At 35.8% G+C, this 24,547-nt stretch overlaps 1 non-coding gene across 1 annotated transcript; it reads right to left on the bottom strand.

The window, feature by feature from the left end:
• Window positions 1-22,044: 22,044 nt before the first annotated feature.
• On the bottom strand, window positions 22,045-22,151 carry LOC121101597. The gene has a single exon (XR_005833581.1). It is a non-coding gene; the product is annotated as a U6 spliceosomal RNA (small nuclear RNA).
• Between the last annotated feature and the right edge of the window lie 2,396 nt (window positions 22,152-24,547).

The following is a 24,547-nucleotide window of genomic DNA, read 5'->3' as shown; positions in this document are numbered from 1 at the left end:
CTGTGTGTATGCAAATGTGATTAAAGGGACTGAATTTGAGATGTGGAGATTATCCTGGATTATCTGGATGGGTCTAGTCTTATCATATGCGTCTTTAAAAGTGAAGGATCTTTCCCAGTTAGGTTAGAGAGATGAGGCGGATGAAAGAGAAGAATGGAAAGTGGAAGGAGACTCAATTTACTGTTGCAGGGTTTGAAGATTCAGGGGTCAGAGCCAAGCAATGTAGACTCTAGAAACTGTGAACTACAGGGAGAAAAGTTTTCGCCCAGAGTCTTCAGATCAGAATGTGTCCCTGACAACAACTTGATTTTAGCTCAGGAATGCCCAAGCTGGACTGCTAACTTACAGAACCATAAAATAATAACTTTGTGTTGTTTTAAGTCATTAAGTTTGTGATAACTTACTATAGCAGTAGTAGAAAACCAATGTAATTATTTAAATACATTATTAATTATTGACTCTTTGGTTTATATGACTTGAATTATAAGAAATTCCTCTCTAAATTTTGGATCAAAAACAACTAGCAACCATAAATGGGATATAAGAGTAAAATGTATAAGTAAACCAAAAAAGAAAATGACATAACTTGGTAATAGTAATGACAGAGATTATTTACTGAGCACTTGCTATATTTCAGACAAGGTCCTGTTAACGCTATATATTATTGCTAAGCTACTGATTCCCATTTTAACAAATATAAGCCCTGGGAGGGGTTTATATATATCATAGAGAAAACAGTAATTTTTCTTACTTTACGAATGTCAGTAGTGTTTATTGAAATAATGATAACAATTATTAATAAAAGAATATGATTATAAAAGATTCTAGCCTGTTTGAAAAAGAACATCTTGACCAAGAATAATACAAATCAGTATACTTTATGTAATCCCTTATAAAGTTTATGTAAATCAGGATTTGCAGGGTACATTATACTTTATGCTTTGGTCTCATTCCAAACCTAGTCATGATCTTAATAATCATGTCTCTATAAAAGTAGCAAAACTGTCATCAGAAATGAGAAAAAAAAAAGACTAACAATGTAGTTTTCTTTAATTTAGACTTAGAAAATCAATTTGTGTGTGTGTGTGTGTGTGAGCATACAGCATGCATTGACCTGCAACACTTACTTACAAATCCTAGATGCTTTTCAGGTGGATTTAGTATTTGTTCAACATTTTGGATAAGTGTGATTTTTTTTTTAGCCATGGTTAGCATTATTAAGCCATAGAAATATCAAAATTAGATAAACCTAAATAAAAATTAGGGGACAGATAAAGCTAAAAATAAATGAGACTGTATCTCAACCCTTAGTGTCCCATGTCACAGACAATAAAACTGGACAGTAGAGGGCTGTGAAAGTGGTTAATCTAGAGGATAGCTATATTACTCTGGTTCAAATCAGGGCACAGAACCCATCACTGACTTCAGAGGAAAAAATTTTAATATGAAATATTATTAAGTTTTGAAAGGAGGGTAATTAGAAGTAAAGATAACTCTAAGAGGATTGTCCAAGGGTGAGAGAGGATACCCAGAAGAGTACAATTTGGAAGGAAGGGGCCTTTCAAAAGACGGACATTCAGACCTTATTGGCCAGGGTGTTTTGTAGCCCATGGGATGGTGGTGAAGTTCATCGGTTTGCCCAGGCCAGAGCCGACCACAGTCCCCAAGTAAACAGGAAGTAATCCTTTGAGTGCAGGAGAGATCCCGCCATTGGTTGGGTGTGAAGAGAGAGTCGGTGTGACTCCGCAGGTGATGGTTTGAAGTTTGCCATGTCTACACTAGAAGGGCCTCAGGAGACAGACTTCCAGGGAAGTAGACCCGTAGAGAGAGTCAAGGCACCACTGTGGACAGGAGTCTAGAGTGCCAGTTTCCATGTGAAAGGACCACAGGAAGGTGGTCTTGAGTGTGAGCCAGTTTTTTTGAGATTGCTGAGGGACCATGGTTGGAGCAGAGCACCACCAATGTCCTCACACCCATACCACTGATTAATCATGCAACAGCAGGAACCTGAAAGAGAAGCCTTCTTCTTTCTGCAGTGTTTCTCCAGTACCCTCAACTATGAAAGTTTAACAGTGTGCTAATTTTAAAAGAGAAATTCTTAAAGGAATTCCAGTCTTTATTGCAGAGCAGGTATTACAGTGTGAAGTCAAATCTGAGATGCAAAAAATTGATAATAGGTAAAGAGGAGTGGGAAAAAATAAACCAAAATATATGTGATACAAAGAATACTCTTAAGTGATAAATCTAGACTTTCTGCTCCAATTCCAAGTGAAACACACAAATAATCTTTTAAAATATATAATAGACCTGAGAATTCATGGGCCTATTTTACTTTTGATAATTAAATGATACTCAGATATATCAAAGAACTTTTTCATGTGCCTACAAACATCAAGAGGATGAAAGAATTTGGACCCTTGTCTCCTTGGCTCAAAACAATTTGGTCTTAAGCAAATGCACCATACCTCATTAGGCCAGTGTATTCAGAATTTATTACGGTGTCTTTAGATTAATGAATTGACTTTGATTATAGAGGGGTTAAGAATCCTTCACTTTAAAATCTCAGGATCATTTTATTAAAAATAAGGAAGGGAGAAATGTCATAAGCAACTTTATTGACTCAATTATTACTCTAAATTTGAACATGTAGATATGCAAATGTACCATTGGGATTAAATTTTATATGTATATAATATATTTATATAAGTAATATACATGCACACATATTTTATATATGTCTTATACATATATGTTATATATATGTTTTATATCTATATCTACACCTATATATACATATATAACATAAATTAATATGTCAAGTTTTATGTATCTAATTTTAATGTCCCTTATGTGATTGGAATATGTTTACCTCTGTGATTGGAGATAAAGAAACAACATTTTATTTTGAGGTTTCCTACAAAATAGAAAACCTGTACAATTAAGAAAATAGTTCTTGACAACTACATACACACTGGTCAATGTTCACTTTTTTATGTATGATCAACAGGCTCTATATTTTAAGGTTTAGAGATTAATAAAGGTATTCAAATTGCAAAAATGACATTAGTATAGTCCAATATATTTTAGACAGATGTGAAGGTATCTGATGTATATTTGAAATAATAAAATATTCAAAATTTGAGTTTAAAAAATATGACATTAGTAATATTTTGACAAGTAAGACTGTATTGAGTGCAGTTGTGCTCTATGTTAGATTCATAGGAAATTTGCTTTTCTTCTATGAAACTGAGATTTTTTTCCCTATAAAATGCTGATCCTGTGTTTGCTCTCACATAATTTGTGAAGATTAAATGAGATTAAATGTGTGAATATATCACAAACTGTGGATATATGTAATATTTGCTATTTTAAATCTTAACCTTGGAGAAGTCAATGATTTAAAAACTTCAAATGGGGGCGCCTGGGTGGCACAGCGGTTAAGCATCTGCCTTTGGCTCAGGGCGTGATCCTGGCGTTCTGGGATCGAGCCCCACATCAGGCTCTTCTGCTATGAGCCTGCTTCTTCCTCTCCCACTCCCCCTACTTGTGTTCCCTCTCTCGCTGGCTGTCTCTATCTCTGTCAAATAAATAAATAAAATCTTAAAAAAAAATAAATTAAAAAATAAAAAAATAAAAACTTCAAATGACTGTTTCTAAACTCAGGCAAAATTTCTATCTTCACTATTTTCTATGTAACCCTGAAAATTGTAATTAGCATCTCAGAAACTCAGTTTTTAAAGTGTAAATTGTCACTAAAATGCTTGACTTAAGTAATTTTTGTGAGGATAAAATAAGATAATATGTGTGATATTACCTAGAAGACTTCCTCACAAATATTATAGGCTAAATACAGGTGGTTTCTTTTAAATAAATTTCTCCCTCTATAAAATGTCATAGGTGAGATTTTTTTTTAATAAATAAATGTGCAATGATTCTTGAATCTTCAATCAGAGAGCTGACTCATTCATAAGATACTTTTTTAACATTCATTGATTTTCATGATTTCTATTGGATAAAGTAAAAATAGCTACAAAGATTATTCTTCCATCCAGAATTTATATATTTCGATCATTAAAAAAATGCATAAAGTATAAATTATGTAGCTTTTCATTATTCACCTGATTACATTTAATCATCCTACAGGAATTCTAAAAATGTGTATTTGTACTGTGTTCAAATATCTAAAGAAATGCAACAAATTTTTAAAATTTAGAAAATGAACTATGATATGAAGATTAAACTGAAAATTCATAGCATCTTTAACATGGGTAATGTAGGGAAATCTATAATAAAAACACAGGAGTATGGCATAAAGATATTGGGCAAACCAAACCCAAATTAAAGTAACACTCCTTGGCAAATTTTAACATGTCAATCAAAGGGAGTGTTATAGGAACAGCATTAGATCAGCTCTTCGGAGTCAGGGAATTTCCAAACTAATTGGGTAAATACAATGCAGGTAGCTTCCTGTTTCCAGACATAATGTGCTTAGATTAAGTGTGTAGAAATCAAATAATAGGCTTAAAGATTGTTAAGGGTAACTACAGAAAGGAGCATGTAGAGCATGAGAGTAGATTAATTTTAGCTCTAGTTCCAGCTCTGGTCACAGCCCCTTTTTGTTTCCAACTAGGTCAGGATGGCCATATCCCAGTCAGGGCATTTCTTCAGTGTCAATTTATTGATTTATGGATTTGCACTTCCATAACACTTACAGCAAGATAGGTGTGGCAGCCTGGACGCCTGAGTGGCTCAGTCAGTTAAGTGTCAGGTCATGATCCCAGAGTCCTAGCATCGAGTCCTGCATAGGGATTCTCAGTCGGTGGGGAGCCTGCTTCTCCCTCTGCCTGCTCCTCCCCCTGCTTGCACTCACCCGCTCTCTCTCTCTGATAAATAAACAAGATCTTAAAAAAAAAATGGTGTGGCAGCATAGGCACTAATCATATTAATGATTAACATCTTGGTGCTTTCTAATTTGCATATAGCCAATCACAGACATAGTATGAACAGCTCTTAGGAAACCAATCACAGAGAAGGAGTTCTCCATTACAGTAAAGTAGAATCCTGAGTTTTCATGCTGCATGGCATTTGTTTCCACTATATATGTTGCTTGTTCTCCCCTTTCCTAAAGCTTTGTGCTTTAAGAAAATATCTATACCAACCAGGTGACCAAAGAACCCAATAGGAGACCAAGATACGGTGGTTTTGAAACCTACCACAAAGAACTGTGTATGAGTATTGTACATACTAAGAAGAGTTAGTCTAGATTTTGACATGGTTCATTACATGATTTAAACCTACGAAGACTGAAAATATATTTAAGATATATTATTTAATATTATGTATCTGATATTTCATATATGTTTTTTAATACAGTACATATTCTTTCCAACTAAACATAAAAATCTGAAACTTTAGTAATTTCTATCTTTGTGTGGATTGCTAATAAGGTTTCAGAAAACTTTAATAGCCTCTAGGGTATACTTTAAAGATAACGTACACTTTAATGTATAATTGTTTACATGTACTGAAATATTTTAAAGTAAAATGACAGAGTATATAACTACCAATGACTAAAAAGAGTGTATATATTTGAGTGCTTATAAATAATATTGATTAGCTAAAATGTTTTAAAAGTTTATCTTATCTATTATAGAATCAAATATAACATCAACAGTAGCTCAAATACTCGTTCTGCTACTCTCTCTAGAAATATCTTTATAGAAACAAAATAATAGACAGGAAAACTCAGCAGAGCTTGAAAATCTCAAATAGCAGTGATCATTGTGGTAAAATTAAACTATTGAAATCTCTACTTGAACAGTATAAAATATGTATGAGGAGAGATTGGTATGCTTAGCTTAAAAAATTGAATTCATATCCATTTCTGATTGATGTATTATAATTCATAATAATTAATAATATAGTTAGACGTATTCCTCTTTAAAAATTTAGTTAAAATTTGAAAGTCTACAAATGCTACTGAGTGCATTAGCTTTTACTGCCAGACAATACATCACAAGAAAAAAATTCTACCGAATGACTTTTCAGTGCAGACAACAAAAAGCTTTTATAAACACATTAATGACGGAAATAGTATTTTTCACTCAGTATGTACTGAAGCATAATGAAGTTAGGTCTCCAAACCAAAATATATTTTCCCTCAGGGAAAAACAATCATTTAAACAGCCATTGATTTGTTACCTACTGCCTTGACACTTTATGATGAGCCCCTTCAAAGCTTGCTGATTTTACTTATCTGATAACAAATAATGCATATAGAAAAAGAAAAAAAATATTGTCTCCCAGGAAATATTTGCCTTATCAAGTGCTGAAGAATTTTTTGTGTGTTCAACATATGCTCACAGATCAAAACATCATTGCATTACAAACGTTAAAGTATTCATAAATTTGTTTTAATCGTGAAACAAGCAGTGTTCATGTGCATTATCCCCCCAGCTCCAAATTATAGCATTTGCTATTCTTTTAGCACAAAATATTTTGAAAATTTCATGGCAATTTTGACACTTTAGAAAATAAACATCTATATATTCAAGATAGCTGTTTTAATTATTTTTCTTAATTCTTGTAATGGAATAATAAAATATAAAACAACATACACAAAGTTAAAATAAGCTATTTATTTTATAGAGGTAGAAACTAATTTTCACTCCACCCAAAGAACAAAATATCTTTGATATTTAGTCTTGAACCCAATGAGAACAAATACAAAACTTTCTGAAATCGTATAATAACTTATGAATATGTAATATAAATAGTAAAAAAATGAAAAATATAGGGTGAGTTAAATGCCCAAATAAGACAAGAAAAAAAAAAACAGAGAGTTGAAAATTTAATTATTCATAGATCATGGTATGTTGATATTATGTTTTTTTCTCACAAATGAATAATATTTTGCAAAAGAATAGTAAAAATTTTCAAAGGCTCATTAAGCCTCTTAAAGGCTCATTTTACTAGTGAGAAAGGTGGAGGCAAGGTTATATTGTAATTTTTTATTATTACTTAGTTTATTTTACAAAAATTTGGAGTTTTCTTACAAATTAATCAATTTTAGAATAAAAAATAAACAATAGGTTTTGAGGGTATAAACAAAGTCTGAGAAAGAGAATATTTAACCTATATATTAGAAAGATCCCTGGACAGAGATGTTCTTGGTACTTAGGATCAATTCCTTATCATAGGGAAAACTACATGTTTGACTAAAACCAAATCAATCAATAAAGAAAAGTAGACTAGGGGCACCTGGGTGGCTCAGTTGGTTAAGCATCTGCCTTCAGCTCATGTCATGATCCCAGGGTTCTGTGATCAAGTCCCACATTGGTCTCTCTGCTCACCAGGGAGTCTGCTTCTCCCTCTCCCTCTGCCTGCTCCCCCTGCTTATACTCTCTCTCTCTCTGTCAAAAAAATAGATAAAATGTTAAAAAAAAAAAAGAGTAGACTAAATATTTTTCTTGATGTAATCTGAATCTATGCCTTTATTCCTGCTAAGGTAAATTTATGGCATTTGGGACATCAGTTAACTGTTTAGCTTCCTTGGGCCTGTTATTTTTACTGTGTCTGGGTAATTTTAAAATAATTCTGAATAAATTTGTTTTAGTCTATACACTATGGAAGTCAACCTTTTAAGCATGGTATCGGGATACAATCCAAGAATATTTGTATAGTTTTTGAAAAGACCTAATCACATGTCTTAGTCCAGGACGGATAGGCAAATTTTTAAATATGGGATTTGCTGAATGGCATAAAAAAAAGTCAAAGACTATTTTCCATGCATGAAACTGTATTCTTATAGGATTTATTAGAAATATGATCCAGGTTCCAGTTTACAAACAAGATATAAGATTTTAGCAACACCAGCGATAGTCTTCTGAGTGGTGTCCTAGGTTCTGAGTTTCATGTGATTTTGTGCTCCAGAACTTCACCCCCATGAAAATTGCTTGTCACAGTGCTTATAGGCAGAGAGCAGGGACTCCCCTAAGATTACATCAAAAGATAAGGGGTGCCTGGGTGGCACAGCGGTTAAGCGTCTGCCTTCGGCTCAGGGCGTGATCCCGGCATTATGGGATCGAGCCCCACATCAGGCTCTTCCACTATGAGCCTGCTTCTTCCTCTCCCACTCCCCCTGCTTGTGTTCCCTCTCTCGCTGGCTGTCTCTATCTCTGTCAAATAAATGAATAAAATCTTAAAAAAAAAAAGATAAAACAGCTATTTTTGTGCTTGGTTGCTAATTAATGTTTGTCATTTTGATAGAATTTAGTCAAAGTCTAATTTTCAGTGCAGCATGTCAATTCCTAGTCAGATATGCAAAAGGAAAATATAGCCTTTATCTATTTCTGATTCTGGGGGCTCTTGACTTCCTTTAAAAGAACCTGACAATTCCAAACTTCTTTAAAGCAGTTTTCAGTAGGCTTCAAGGTAGCATCAATATTTTTTGTATAATGAAGCCCATGTGATTGGAAAAGATAACCATGAAAAGATTATGTGTGCTAGTGGAGAAGTGAGACTACCTTTGTCTCCATTTTTGTTACATAGTATCAGATTATTGAACCGTGGCTGGGCTGGATCAGGGGGTTTGAATTAATGCTGAATAGAAGTTCAGGATTCTTAGGAGTTAAGGAGAAGCAAGAGAGGTTAGTGGATGGAGCAGCTTTGATAGAATGTAGTCACATCAAAAGTTTAACTTATTAAAATTAAATTTTAGATAAGTCCATGAGCACATATTCAGAGGAAAATGGGAGATACTGGTAGGTGTTATTTCTAAATTTCTATGTATTGTTTAGTCTGTGGGTACCTTTCACCCTTGAGTGTGATTCTAGAATTTGAAGAAATATGTTTTACATACGGCCTCTCTATTCAAACCAACTGCTAGCGCAAAACCAAAGACGTATCAACTACTCAATGATATAGGAAAATTTGGCTTTGTTGTTTATTAAGAATTTAGAGTGTTGATCTAAAAAGTAAGCCTTTGGGGGCGCCTGGGTGGCTCAGTCGTTAAGCACCTGCCTTCAGCTCAGGGCGTGATCCCAGCGTTCTGGGATGGAGCCCTGCATCAGATTCCTCCACTGGGAGCCTGCTTCTTCCTCTCCCACTCCCCCTGCTTGTGTTTCTGCTCTCGCTGGCTGTCTCTGTCAAATGAATAAATAAAATCTTAAAAAAAATAAAATAAAATAAAAAATAAAAAGCAAGCCTTTGTAAAAGATTTTTTGGATAATTTTGATTATTAAAAATTCACTTTTTTGTTGTTGTTATTATTGTTGAACATTGTTGACTTGGAACTCAAAACTCACATACAATCAGTCTCTATTGCATATTCTACACAGTCAAGTCTTATGTTACTGTTTGTTTAAAGAGTTCTGCAGTTGAAACAACATCAAAAGCCACTGGACCAGGCCAAATTTGAAACCAAATACAATCCTAAGATTAATTGGTATTACAGTTCTCTTGTCAAATAAAGAAGTTATTATAACAAGGAAAATGCTCTATGAGATCTGCAAGAATTTTTAATGGTTAGGTAGAAAAGAAAAGACTTTTCTTTTTTTTTTTTTTTTAAGATTTTATTTATTTGACAGAGAGAGAGAGAGAGCCAGCGAGAGAGGGAACACAAGCAGGGGGAGTGGGAGAGGAAGAAGCAGGCTCCCAGCAGAGGAGCCCGATGTGGGGCTCGATCCCAGGACTCTGGGATCAGGCCCTGAGCCGAAGGCAGATGCCCAACGACTGAGCCACCTAGGCGCCCCAAGACTTTTCTTTTATAAAGAGGAGTACCCAAGTCTAGAAAGAACTAAGTTTGGGGAAGTAGGATGAGCAATGTGGCATGATGGGACAGTAGACCAAAAAATGATTTACCTTGAAGTCAACCTATTCTTGGGGGGGGGGTTGGTAATAAAGGAGGGGTTGTATGCTGGCTCAGGTTGAAAATGAGTCAAAATTTAAGGGTCTGGGAGAGAAAAGAAACTTAACCAAAATTTGGTTTACAAGCATTTTGCTACAATTGATCAATGAGGAAAAATAGTTCAGCTCTTCATTTATGAAGCAAAGAATGAGAATTATAAGTCTGTGTTTGGCCTCACCAAAGGTAAACAAGGAGGCATCCCCAAGTCTTATCTAAGTAGTACGGGAAGAGTATTTATTCGTAGCAAGATTTTTCCAAACACAAGAGTGAGGGGATTTCATTAATCTTCCCTATTTTTCAGAGTCACAAGGTTTAGGTAAACTTCAACATGCCAGCCCCTCCTTTTTGCAAGACTAATGATATGCATTCGTTGCTGAGCAGCTCAAAGGAACCAGATCTCCCAAATGGGGCAAAGGAGAGTCTAAGAAATAGTCCCCTGAGGACTCTGGTTGACATTGTTGTTGCAAAATCAGTTGATCCATCTACTGAAAAATGGTGACAATTAGTTGCTTTAGGCATTGTAAGAGAGGGGTGCCTACAATGCAAAATGGAAATATTAACATAAGAGTTTAAGAAATCAATGGACTAAAATCTTTCTATTATGCAACATGCTCCTTGAGTTATTAAAGCTAAGATGTTGCTCCTACTGTTTTCCACAGCCATGGTTGCCTCTCATACAAGGGCATGTGTGACCTGAACATTTTACCAGAGTTCCTCAGTGACCCAGGCAGCAGCTATTAGAAGAAGTTCAGCCCATGCATAGTCGGCTGCAGTGATGAGTCCTCTGAGGTATATATCAAGTCTTTGAGCTTTATCTCACACAATGCTTCTTCAGATCTGAGAGGAGAATCAACCTACAGGAAACCTAAAGTTGCAATAAAGATCTAGGCAGTCAGATTTTAGTTCTCAGGGCCACGAAGTCGGGAGGGAGGGAGAAAAAAATGGATACCTTTGTTTGGTGGACTGTAGCAAGATATTGAAAGAAACTAGAAGAATTGAAATTTTGGCGAAGATTGATACTGCATGCAATATAACAGATTGATCCAGTTTATGGGTAGGTAACAAAATGTTTTTTCATATTAGTTGTCTGCAAATTACAAAGGGGCAAATTAGCTCCATGACAATGAACTGGGACAGGATCTGGTAATTCTCTAGAGTGAGCTAGAGTGTTTTTCACTGAAACACAAAATTTCTCTCTATAGTCACTCCCCTTTTGATGAAAGATAATACCAAAGAAAGATTATTCTTGATCGTAAAATAAGACTGATCTCATTAGGATTTGACCTGATTATTTACATAAGTACAGCAAAAGTTATAATTTAACGTATAGGCCTTTATAAATTTGTTTTGCTGGATGCTTTCATAAAGGATCTCAGATTCAATTTTTAAAAGTCTCTTGAGGCCAGGTAGCCAACACAATAACTCATCATAAGATTTCACCTTTAGTATCTATCAATTTGGGTAAATTACGTTCTTCACAAGTGACCTCAAAATATCTTAAGTTTCCTGAATTTGCTGAGAAGTTACTTTCTTTTGTCATCTGTAAGGCCGTGAACACTCGAAGTCGGGTACATAGCCAGTTTTCCCAAGAGGTCTTTATAAGCATTGGTTCCATGAAGTCAACCACAGTTTTTTGGAAGTGTCTAGTTACATCTGAATCAAGTACCATTCTCAAATAGGACATTTTACTGAAAGCCTTGGTTTTATAACCTATGTTTCCAATATGTTCTGTTAACAAGGAGGCCAGATTCTTGTTGGACCTATGCAAATAAGAATATAAGAGAGTCCAAATTCTGGAGGGGATCAAGCTTGGAGAAAAACATAAACATTTCATTTTTATTTACAAAATCACAGCATATTAAATTGTTATGAGTTATAGATATCTTCAGAGAAAAAAGAAAGAGGTTCCTTATTTCCAGAAAAATTGGACATTAAAGCATCAGCAGTATTCCAAATGAAGCCCATTATCATCCCTTGTCAATATTAATTCTTGTTTCAACTATCTTGGGTTAGCAGTCTAATGAATCCATCAGCTTCTCGATTAGAATTCTAGGAACCTTGACTTCATTCAGTGGTAGGGTCTTAAAATTATTTAAGCAGTGTCATCAGAAACTGGGACCACAAGTACCTGGCACAGTCTTTACCATGGGTCTCTGACAAAGTCCTTTTTTGTTGAATTCTGGCCTGTGGCTGATTGTAAGCACAATCATGGAAGAATTAGATTAAAAAGAAAAAAACTATCTGTAGATTATCAAAGATTTAAAATAAATGATTAGAGTTTATTACAAAAATAAGGTAATTGACAAGAAAGTTTGTTTCTGTGGCATGGTACATTTTAAAAAAATAACTGAATTTATGATAGATAATACTATATTATTATTTAATACCAGGCAAATCATCATTAGGAATTTAATAAATAAAAACATTATGGACAGCAAGGACTTTGTTAGAGCTCCAGGAACTTTATACAATTTCTGAAATACTTATATTAATAATATTTTTACCCAAATCTAACCTATGGATTGTTAAGTATTTCTTCTGATAGGACAACACTTCCTGTGCATCTCATGACATATCGAATAAACTTATTTTAGTACTTTTCTTTTTACAAAGTGAAAGAACAAATCTTTTGTGATTTTCCAAGGATCCCCTAGGAATCTCAAAGAGGGGATTATGGGCAAATCTTTTTTCTATTAGGTATAGAATGTTTGCCTTCCAGGCAGATAACTAAAATTGTAAAGGAAAGTCTTTTACAAACTCTTATTAAGAGGAGACTAGTAGTCCAAAATACTTTTATTTTAACAAAGAGAAAACCAAACTCTAGTTTTTTTTATGAGTATAATATTCTATACTAAGTCTCATTTAGATATATTAGAAATAAACCCATCAAACCTTAGCTAGTGTTGACCAGGGCAAATAAAATCCCCTTTCTGCAAACCTTCCACAATTTTCCATACCCATTTAGGTATTTTTCTACAGTTTATCTTTCTCATTCTGGAATAATATAGGTATTTTACTTTAGGAAAAATTACCCTTTTTAAATAATGAAAACATATCCTGCATACTGTGTATACTTAATATAGCAAGTCTAAGGTTTTAAATTACTAAAAAAATTCTTGAAAACTATCTGCAAACTAACATACTACAAAATATAATTACTATTAAAATAAAATTTTTAGATTAAGTTCAATTTCATTTTCTGGGAATTTTAAGAATATTCAATTTATATAAGTGCTTAGTTATTTTTAAATCAGTTATAATAGAGTTCTTTGAAGGGGCTATATAATCTATTTTGGAAATACCACTTAGAGGTAAGAAAATACTACATATGCATACAACATGCATACATACACATACAGACAGACAAAAATAATGAACCCATAGCTTCAACTCTAAAATTTTAATTATGTTTTAGGCATAAACACAAAAATACAAAATTTACTGGTTTATATAAAAGACCTGACTTCTGTTCTTTCCCCACCTCTGCATTTTCATGAGTAATGTTTTTCTGGATGATGGGACAAACTGATTTTGCTCCCCACCAATAATTGTGGAGGGAACCTTTATGAATTCATTTGTCACAATGTAAAATTCTATGGAGAATGTAGACTAAATTTCAGGCCAACGACTGAGGAGAAACCAGAAGGCCATCTTGGTGTCTCCAAAGTTCTTCTGAGGGAGTATATATCTAGCTTATTTCCTTTGATGGTTGCTCTTGGGATCCTTGAGCCTGTTGAGAGCCACTAACAGAGGAAGAGGACTTAAATTCAAATGACTATAGGGAATTGAGGGGCTGGAGTGGGAAGAGAATGATCTGGCAAAGGTGGATAAATGGATACAGTAGGTAGAGACATTGAAGCGGATCAGATATTAGGATTCAAGGGAGCTGCAGAAAAGATGGAAGATAATACCATCATTAGAGGTATTAGACTAAATTAGTGCTATAATAGCAAAGCATGTAGTCGCCGGCAGAAGAGGGGGGAGGAGAGAGAGGGATATCTATAGGGTTAACAGAGAGTTAACCCAAAGGGGAAAAAGAAAAACAAAAGAAAACTTTAAAGAAGCTGGGCTAGAATTCTACTTGATTAATTTCTTCACACAATCCCTAGGATGGAGAGCTGAGGGAGATTCCTTAGGGAATCTCTGGGGCCAAAGGAAAAGAGGGAATGTCCTGCATGATCTCCAGATGTGGGGAACCTAGGAGAAACAAGAGGCCTCAGAGAAGAGGCTAAAAGAATAGTCTCTTTGCCTGAAAGAAATCAAAGTAACTCCTTCCTACTTCAACAGAAAAGATGTTTGGAACCCTGGTTTGAGAACTGAATTCACTGAAGCATCTTTGAATTGCCTACCAGCAAGGGAGTTCAAAGGATGCACAAGGCACCATAACCTGTGTGAGGATGTGGGAATCCATAGGTGTGGCCCAATCTTGATCCCAGTCATAGCATCAGAAACTATCAAATAAAAAACAACTCTGGATCTGGATAAGGAGAGACTTTATTCAAAAGGCGTATTGCAAAATAGGTGAAAGGAACATTTGCAATAGCGGGAGAGAGTCTATTGCAATAGGGAGAATATTCTGACCAAGAGATCTGTTGGCTATGCAAAGATTAGACAGAAAGGGGCTTCTGTTTTATAAAGAAGGACATTGGCGACTAGGAAACAAGGGTTAGGGAAGTGGTGTGAGCAAAGATGGTATGATTGGATGGTAGGTCAGTGAATGTTACCTGGAAAGCCAGCCTGTTCTTGAGAGGGTCCATTACAGAGGGTTGTTACACTGGGTCAGGCTGAGGATGAGTCGAAGTTCAGGAGCATGGGAGATGGTAGAGAATCTTGACCAAAGTCAGCTGATAAGCATTCAGTTCTGACTAATTAGTAGGACCAAAGCAGTTCAGCTATTCATTTATGTGACAATAAATAGAAATTTGTAGATCTGTTTCTGGCTTTGTCATAGATAAGCAAAGGGGACATCCATTAATTTTAGCTGAATCATGTGGAGAAGAGTGCTCTTTTTATAGCAAACCATGTCCAGGAACACGATGTGGGAGAGTTTCCTTAACTGTCATGCTTTCCATGATTACAGGGCTCAGTAAAGTTCAGCATTGTCCCCACAATCCTATTGCCATAGATGCTATTGCTCCTGAGTCATCTACATTAGTTTTCTTCTCTCTGTCAAGGTGGAAACCTTAAGTGCCCATTAGGACAGGAAGGATAAATGGACACTAAAGGAAACCCTGCTTTTACTAAGAGTCAGGCACATCTTAAAGAAATTTTCTGTCTTGAACTCACTGTCTCCAGTCTGTGAAAGTTAAATTCAAGCAAGATTATTTTCTCATTTATATGCCTTGACTTGTGCCATAGGAATCATGGACTTAAAGGCATATTGGGGAAGATGGGGGTGGGGAGTGTGTATCGTAAAGGTGGAATAAAGAGTGTGGACACAGAATAGAGAGCATAAACAAATGATTGCTACGTTCACATTTGCTATGGGGGTACCACACACCCTGAAGATAAAGTCAGGTCACATTGCAGAGTATCAGTAAAAAATCAAGAGAAAAGGTAAGATGAGAAGGTAAGGTGGAGTCAGGTCCAATTTTGTTATAAAGCATGGGCAGAAATAAGATGAATACAATTTAATATAATAGGGCATTATTAAGTGCACAGTATTTGCAAGAAAATGTATAGGCCATGTAAGGCCAAGAATAATGTCTGGATGTTTAAACTGGGGATAAAACCATATGTAGAAATAGGGTTTAAGGATAACAGGGTGGTTGAATTTGGATACAAAGAAGTAGATAAGAATCAAGTCAGTGACATGAGCATTACGAATAAAGGTTGAAAATTTAGAACAGATGGTACACCTACCTAGTGCAGTCAAAGCACAACCATAGCCAAGTCAGTATTTGGTGTTTTCTCTTTTACTTTTAATAATCATTATTCTTCTGTCCAGAGGAGCCATGCTTTTTAAGTTAATCTTGAGTAAGAGAAAGACAGCAGTCTGGTATGTAGGATTGTGTATCTTTTACGTAATTTTCTCAGAATACCTACTTCTTCACAACCAAAACAATCCATCAGTGAGAAAACGATTTATTTTGTTCTTTTATTATTTTTACTTTATTTTATTAATTTTATTTTGGAATAATACTACTGGACCAGCATTTGTAATGTTTTAAAAAAATATGTCTTGATACATTTCTTTTAAAAGAGGATTGATGGCCAGATCAAGAGTTAGGAAGAAAGCAGCAACAGCCTAATGCATCCTCATCTATTCCTTGCCCGGGGAAAAACACCCTGGTTCCTATTCCCACATTTTCTGGCAGCTTAAGTAAGTAGTCACAGTACTGCTTGTCTACCACCTACTGGAGAATAGGAGGAATCAAAGGCAGACACTGGGTAATAAGATTCCATAGCACACCCAGGAGACAATGGAGCTGCTATTCTCATATACACAAGGCTGTACTCTACTGGGGACTTGGGCCTTAAGCAGAAGGTTATTTAAATCCCGAAGCAAAAATGAAACTGCTGGAAATGGAAAAATCCAATAAGCCAAAAGGCTGAGTTAACCTGCCTGGTGGAGTGTAGAGAGTGGCTGCTCTTGGCAGAAGCAATGAATTCTGGGCTTTATGTCAGTATTATAAATTTTACTTCCCTTTTAATATCTCTATCGAAACCTTGCCCCAGATAAATTGTAAATCAATTGACCAAGGTAATTTACTTATCCTGAGTCGGATGTTTGTGTATGGTAATTTTGCCTCCAGAAAAGGAAGAAGCCTGCTTGTGGTTTCCTAACCATTTGGCAGGCAGGAGAAAAATATCAGGTCACCGGCCAATAATGCAGTTTCAACAGTAAATATGGGGCAGCAATTTAGAGAAGGGAGGGAGAAAGGATAAGGAGCTTTACCCTCCCAGTGGGAAAGAAACGTTGCTGGATTGGCAGGACTTTCTCTGAGGATTAATAGAAATTGTTCTGATGACAAGCTGGTCACAATAATTATTCCCACCTCTTTGTAGCTTTTCAATTGCCATTACCCTCCTGTGGCAGCTTATGGAGAAAAGTTGGCATCAAAACTAAGGGTACTGATTATTATAACTAGATAAATATAGGAATAACAATTTTATTCAATTAAAGGCCTTGGCAAAGTGGCCTAAAATAAATCACAAAGAGAATAAACATACAAAACCATCTTATACAAATATCTGAATTTGCATTCAGAAAAATGGAACATGTTCATTTTGGCCAAATCAGAACTCTCCAGGGGCAAAGTAAGAGCCAGTGTCCATGAAAGTAATTACAAGAGGTGATAACAATTCTAAATGGCAAGCAAAAAGATCTGAGCTTTTGTGTTCTAATTTGTGTCTTCTTCTCAAGTCTGATGTCACTTTAGTTAGAAAAGGCAATTTCATTAGAAAGAAAGGACTTGAACCATTTTTTTCACTGTCGTATCCCTAATATCTAACATTATCCCTAGATTCAAAGAGACTCATAAAGCCTTTTTGAATGAATAGATGAATTATATGATAGTAGAGTAAATGAATGGGCAGATAACTACAGCAGTAAATATTAGAGCTACTAAAAATTCCCTTGAAAGGGGCAGCTGGGTGGCTCGCTTGGTCAGGCCTCTGCCTTCAGCTCAGGTCATGATCTCAGGGTTCTGGGATGAAGCCCTGGGGCAGGCTCCCTGCTTAGCAGTGAGTCTGCTTCTCCCTCTCCTTTGCCCCTCCCCCCTGCTCATGCTCTCTCTCTCTCTCTCTCTCTCTCTCTCTCCCCCTCAAAAAATAAATAAATAGGGGCGCCTGGGTGGCACAGCGGTTAAGCGTCTGCCTTCGGCTCAGGGCGTGATCCCGGCGTTATGGGATCGAGCCCCACATCAGTCTTCCGCTATGAGCCTGCTTCTTCCTCTCCCACTCCCCCTGCTTGTGTTCCCTCTCTTGCTGTCTGTCTCTATCTCTGTCAAATAAATAAATAAATAAATAAATAAATAGTTTTTTAAAAATTCCCTTGAAAATCCTAGAATACGAATAGGGGATACCATCAAAGTAACCCTAGAAATTACATTACTAGGTGTCATTTTTCTAATGATTCAATTTTAATTTAAAAAATTGTAATGTAGTCACAACATGAAACACATGACTATATAGCTCTTTTATCTTAGCTGCAGAAAATACCACGTGAATAAATGATTTTTTCACATCTGTACACCTGACTCTTCTTCCCCTTCCATCTTAGTTCTCTTCATTTTCCCTTGCTTACATTCTAGTTCAGTTTACTTGTGTTTCCTTTTTTTCTTGCAGTTCATTTTTTTCCTCTCCCTCTTTCCCATTCATATTCCATCTCTCTCCATTTCATTCTGAACTGCATCAAAAGATCTCCCTGGGCAAGACGATATACCATTTTACTCAGTCTTCTTCCAAATGACCACGATCTCTACATATTCCTCATGCTGCCCCCCTGGCCTGACATCCCTTCTCCCATTCTTTTCTCTTCCTGGTCATTCCTACTCATGCTAGAGTGCACACCAAAAGTATTTTCTCTAACCAGTTTTTGCCAGTCTCAAAAGAGAATTGATTATTCCCTTCCCTTGAGGCTTTGACATATAGTAAAATCTTCTATTCTAGTGCCCACCATGTATCATTAATATTTATTCCTATGTCTCCTTTCAGCTAGTGATTTCCTAAGAGTAATGATTATAAAACATTCATGTTCTATAATATGTTCATTTTAGTTCCTGGCACATAGTAGGTGCTCAGTATTTGAATAGACGAATGAAAACATTAGAATATTGAGAGAATTAGGATTTGGTTGACATATATACTTTATATTAATATTTACTTACTCAAAATCTAAAAGTCACTCTGATTTTGTAACATTAAATAAAATTAAAATCTGAATGCATTATTTAAATCCTAAAGAAATACAAGAATAATTTGCTAAAATTCAAATGAGACAAATCCAAAGATGACATCTCTTCATATTTTTTTCTCTTACTTGCACAACTTGTTCATGAATATATGTAATATATATATTTAACTAAAATCTACATATGAAAGGCTTTATAGAAACTGAAATAATGCTTTCACATTATTAACTGTGAATATTTGTGTGTAATGTGACCGATTAACTTGAATCCTGACTAGAATTTATTTCACTACTTAGCATTATCCTCTTCCTATTCATTTCATCCTCTCTTGTATTTTCTGGACCCATTTCATTCCGTGCCAGTGCATCTGATTGGACTGTAAAACATGAAATGTGTAGCTTCAAAACACAGCTGGAGCCAATGCCATTCTTTAGCCAGCTGGCATCAGCCATTGCTGTAGAAAGCAGCTGACTTCTGTTTTGATAGAGTAAGCATTCCAACGTGTGCTGCTTGTAATTCACTCACCATCCAACAAACAAATTAGTTTAGAAAAGAAATATATTAACCATTGAGAGGAATGAGATTGATTGATAAATGGGCTATCATTCCCCCTTGCTCACAGTATATAGCATACTTCTAACGCTTTTAGCAAGGAAGTTTCCACTACTTACAGTATTTTCATCCCCAAGGCAAGATATCTGTGCAAAAAAAACACTTGAAATTTTTTAGGACTCAAGAAGAGGGTTGAGAAAAACATACATATACTCGATCTATGCATCTATGAATCCATCTATCTGTGTCTAGCTAGCTTTCTAGCTAGCTAACTATCTGTCCATCTATGCTTCTATCTATGCATCTATCTATCCCTACACCCAGCCCTCTATTCACCCATTCTTCTACTTCTTCACTTATCCAGCTAAGCCTTTCTCTCCCTCTGTCATCAATCTCATATCTACCATCTATCTATCTATTATCTATGTTCTATCTATCTTTCTAGCTCATATCTATCATTTCTGTCAATCTGTATGATCTCTAATCATAGTTATATCTGTTCATTTATCCACCCAAACCTCCTCCATCTCTCCATGTATCAGTCTGTATATATATATTATATCTCCATCTATCCAACTATCCACCTACCTGGACATCCATTAATGTATCTATCTATCTATCTATCTATCTATCTATCTATCTATCTATCTATCATCTATCTCTCTATCATCTCCCCATCCATAATATCAGGGATAGGCATTCATTCAACCTTTGTGTAAATTTCTCCAGGAACAAAAAACTCACCATTCTACCTGGTGAGCCTATTCTCTAATTGTCCACATTTACTTAGAAAGTTAACCACATGTTTATGATCTCCATTCATTAGTCATGACTTTGCTCTCCAGAGCAGTACAAAATGAATCTACTACTACCACCCAACTGAAAAAAATCTCTAGATTTACAAAGAGACTAAGTTGTTTTATCCAACTCTTTGTTCACTACCAAAACTAAACCCCCCTCTCCACAGGAAACAGTTTTCTGCTGTTGTACTCTTTTACTGCACATGCTTGCAGTTCATCACTGTCCCTTTTATTTAAAATATTGTACTAGATTTAGAAGCAAAGAGATCTCAGAACCGTGGCTTATGTTGGATTCATTCCCTAAATATTGAGACTAATCTATGATTGACAAGCATGAAAATGTCCCTTTTCATATTATATTATTTGTTTATTGCTGCTTAAGACATTATTACAATCTCAGAAGCTTAAAATAGCACATATTCTGGGGCGCCTCGGTGGCTCAGTCAGTTAAGCATCTGCCTTTGGCTCGGGTCCTGATCCCAGGGTCCTGGGATCAAGTCCCACATCAGGCTCCCTGCTCAGTGGAGAGCCTGCTTCTCCCTCTCCCCCTCGCCCTGATTGTGCTCTCTCACTCACTCACTCTCTATCAGATAAATAAATAAAAATCTTTTAAAAAATAGCAAACATTCATTATTTGAACGTTTCTGTGATTCAGGAATCTAAGCTCCGCTTAGCTGGACCCTCTACTCCAGATATCACAAGACTGCACTGTGTGTCATTGAACTGTGTTCTCATCTGGAGGCTCAACGAGGAAGAATCCACTTCCATGCTTTCTCAGGTTGTTGGCAGAATTCAGTTCCATGTGTTTGCAGAACTTCCCTAGCTTCTTGGTGGCTGATAGCTAGAGGTATCCCTCAGGTCCTGAAGGCTTCCATCAACAACTTGCTATGTGAACTTCCTAACATGGATATTTACTTCTTCAAAGCCAGCAAGGGAGAAATCTCTAGAGCAAGTCTGCTGGCAAGATGAAATCTTATTCATAACATAATCATGGGAGTAACATCTCATCACCTGTGCCATATTCTGTTGGTTGGAAACAAGTCACAGATGCCACCCACATTTAAAGAAAGAAGATTAAAATAAACGTATGATTTACTAGGATGCAGAGATCACAGGGGGCCCTTTGAGTCTTTTCCCAAACATGTAATGAATCAAAATAACATCACATGATATAGCATGTGAGTACGTGACAGTGGTTTATCTTTCATGTTTCATAAAACTTAGAAAACAGAAGTGTCATGAAGCTTCTTCATTTTCTTGAAAGTAGGGGCCGAGTCCTGGTGGATGTGGTGGAATGAACTAATTACCTCAATTCTTCAAACTTCTCTGTGTTCAGCCCTTGTCCATAGGATGTTGCAGTGCCTGTGAGCGGTGCCTGTTCACTGTGAGCAGTGCTTACGTTGCTCACTACTTCACTCTAAGTTCAAAAGTGTTACCTGTTACAGTAGTTTCTTAAGGCTGTCATAACAAATTGCCACAAACTTGGTGGCTTAACACAACAGAAATTTATTCTTTCCAGTTGTGGCTGGCAGAACTCCAAAATCAAGGTTGTCAACAGGGTTACATTGCTTCCAGATCCTCTAGGGAAGAACACTTCCTTGCCTCTTCCAGTTGGCAGTGGCTTCAAACATTCCAATCTCTGCCTCTATCTTCATATGGTTCTCTCCTCTATGTCTGTGTCTGCCCCTCTTCTCTATAGATGTAGGGCCCACCACCCACAGTAATCCAGGATGATCTCATCTTGAGTTCCTTTAACAGTTACATCTGTAAGACCCTTTTACCAAAGAAGCTTGTTCTCACAAGTTATGAAATGTGGACATATTTTTAGCAACCACTATTCAACCTACTACATCTACTTTGGCCAACGATAGGCTTAGCAGATGTGACCTAGCGCTTGTGAGATGGGGCTTCCTCTCTCTCTCTCTCTCTTTTAAATACGGACCACTTCAAGAATTTGCATGTCATCCTTGCACAAGGGCCATGCTAATCTTCTCTGTATCGTTCCAATTTTAGCATATGTCCTGCTGAAGTGAGCACTCAGGCTTCCTCTCTTGTACTCCTTCCTGTGCACATCTCCATGAAAAGTATGTGCTTGAGCTAGGTCACCGTAGCAGGCAAACGTATCGATGCTCCGAGATGTGGCATCCCAGCCAAATCCAGACTATCCCTGAACCCTCAGCTTATTTGTAGATGCAAGATGGAGTCCAACTCAACTAAACAGAACAGCCCAAACAGGCCCTATCAAAATCATCTAAACTCCACAAGTTTATGTGAGATATAAATATTTACTATTGTATGACACTGTAGTTCTGTGGTTGCTCATTAAGCAACAACTAATTAGCTATGTATATATGTATGTATTCATTTTTAATCCCTTTTATTCCTGAGGACTCATTCTGTATGTATATATGTATGTATGTATTTTTAATCCCTTTTAGTCTTGAGGACTCATTCTATGCTATATGTTCCTACAATCTTCCCTTATTTCAGAAATAAAAGATTTATCTTTCTTGTATATTCTCTTTCTTGTATATTCTCTGAGCAAAATTTGCTCCCAGAAAAGTATCTGTAGCAATTAATGCATGCTAATATGATAATTTAAGTCATTTAAACTTGTCTCAGGGTTATTTATCATTAATAAGGTAAAAGCTATGAGGTGGGTACCATTATCATGCCAATTTCAACCCATAAAAACACTGAGACACAGATGGTTGAGGTGAGTTGCCCAGAGTCACACAGTTAGTAAACAGTGCAGCTTTGTATAACCCAACCTAAGGTCCAGAGACTCTGTTCTTACCCTATACCATCTCATACCTATGATGACAGAATAAGACTCATACCTATGATGACAGGATGAGAGTGCCAAGCATTAGTGACAGAAGGCAGATGGAGGAAGGCTATTTTAAGAAGGGATTCCTGACGTACAGAATTTGAAAATACTTTTATCAAAACTTTGGGAAATCTGGGGGCCTATATTTCTGCTATGGTTCTTATCTCTATCCAGTCCAATCCTATTAGTACTCCTGCAAGAATGTACCTTTTGTTATTAGCCACGTGCCCCATGAGAGCCCACTGAATATTTGTGGAATTCAAAACCCTTTTAAAAAATGTATAATCTATTTTATGTTCCCCAAGCACTCAGTCATATATTAGTTTTGATTTTCCCCTCACAGAGTTGTTGGTATGGTGTAAATATTGCCTAATCTAGCCTCATAGAGTGTGTATGTCATATGTCACTGGCATTTATTGATTTTTCCATTTGCATAGGTTCACAATGCATATTAATACAAATTTAACATTAATGCACCACCCACATTCTTTGCACTACATGTAGAATAGAATTTTAATAAAGAGATTAACATTTTAATATTCAAATATGCATTATATATGCCAGGGAAGTATAAAGCAATTTTAATGTGTTAGGACAAAATTATTTTGTAATGTAAAGATAAAAGGAGAGACCTTGGACATGGATCTAATTGTTTTTCAATACTGGCTCCAGTATTTACTTGGCATTGGACCTTAGGCTTGTTACTTAGCTTCTTTTAACTACGGTCTTCTCTTCTGTAATAATACATGTAATAACTCACATTAATGGTGATGAATATAAATTAATAACCTGAAAAAAACAAAATAACAAAATTTCTTTCATATCTTTTACCTCTTTCTCCTCCAAAAATCTCTGCCATTATTTACTGTTGATTTCTTGGTGGCTGTGAAACAATGTTTCTTCTATTGCCTTCCTTATTATAAAATGGAAATAAGTTAATAGCTGCTAATATTAGTATTATCTTGATGATCCTAGCTGTGGAGACTACCAGTCACTTTCCAAGCTGATTCTCAACTCTTACTTCTGAAGGCTTTTTCTAGACTAGGTTAGTCTTTAGTTTCACATCTATTGTAACACTCCTTGGGTTACATTTTATTTTTTGTGTTTGTGTGATTACCCTATAAAATTGAAAGATTTCTTTTTTATATTTTAAAAATTCTGGGGATAGGAAGTACTTATATGATGAGGATTTTGTTAGGAAATAAAAATGTTTACAATTTTTTTAAATTAGCAGTTCTCAAAGTTTTTTTCCCCTAAGGACCTCCTTCACATATTTAAAAGATAAATACTTTATGTATTAAAAAATTTTTTAAAAACCTACTCCATATACTTTAAAAAATTGAGGAACATGAAAACTTTTTGTTTATGTGGGTTAAATTTACTGTATTAGAATTAAAATTGATTAATTATCAAAATATTTATTGATTACTTTGAAATAAAAATAAATGTATTATGTGTTACACATTTTTATTTTTAATTTTTTTAAGATTTTATTTAGAGAGAGAGAGTATGTGCACAAGAGAAGGGAGGTGCAGAAGGAGAGGAAAGAGAATCTCAAGCAGACTTCCTGCTGAGCACAGAGCTTGACCAGTTGGGGGGGGGG

This window comes from Ursus maritimus, unplaced genomic scaffold (assembly GCF_017311325.1).
Source record: "Ursus maritimus isolate PB19 unplaced genomic scaffold, ASM1731132v1 scaffold_8, whole genome shotgun sequence".
NCBI classification, from domain to species: Eukaryota; Metazoa; Chordata; class Mammalia; order Carnivora; family Ursidae; genus Ursus; species Ursus maritimus.
Note: the sequence above shows the minus strand (reverse complement) of the source record. Positions and strands in the feature narration are given on the sequence as shown.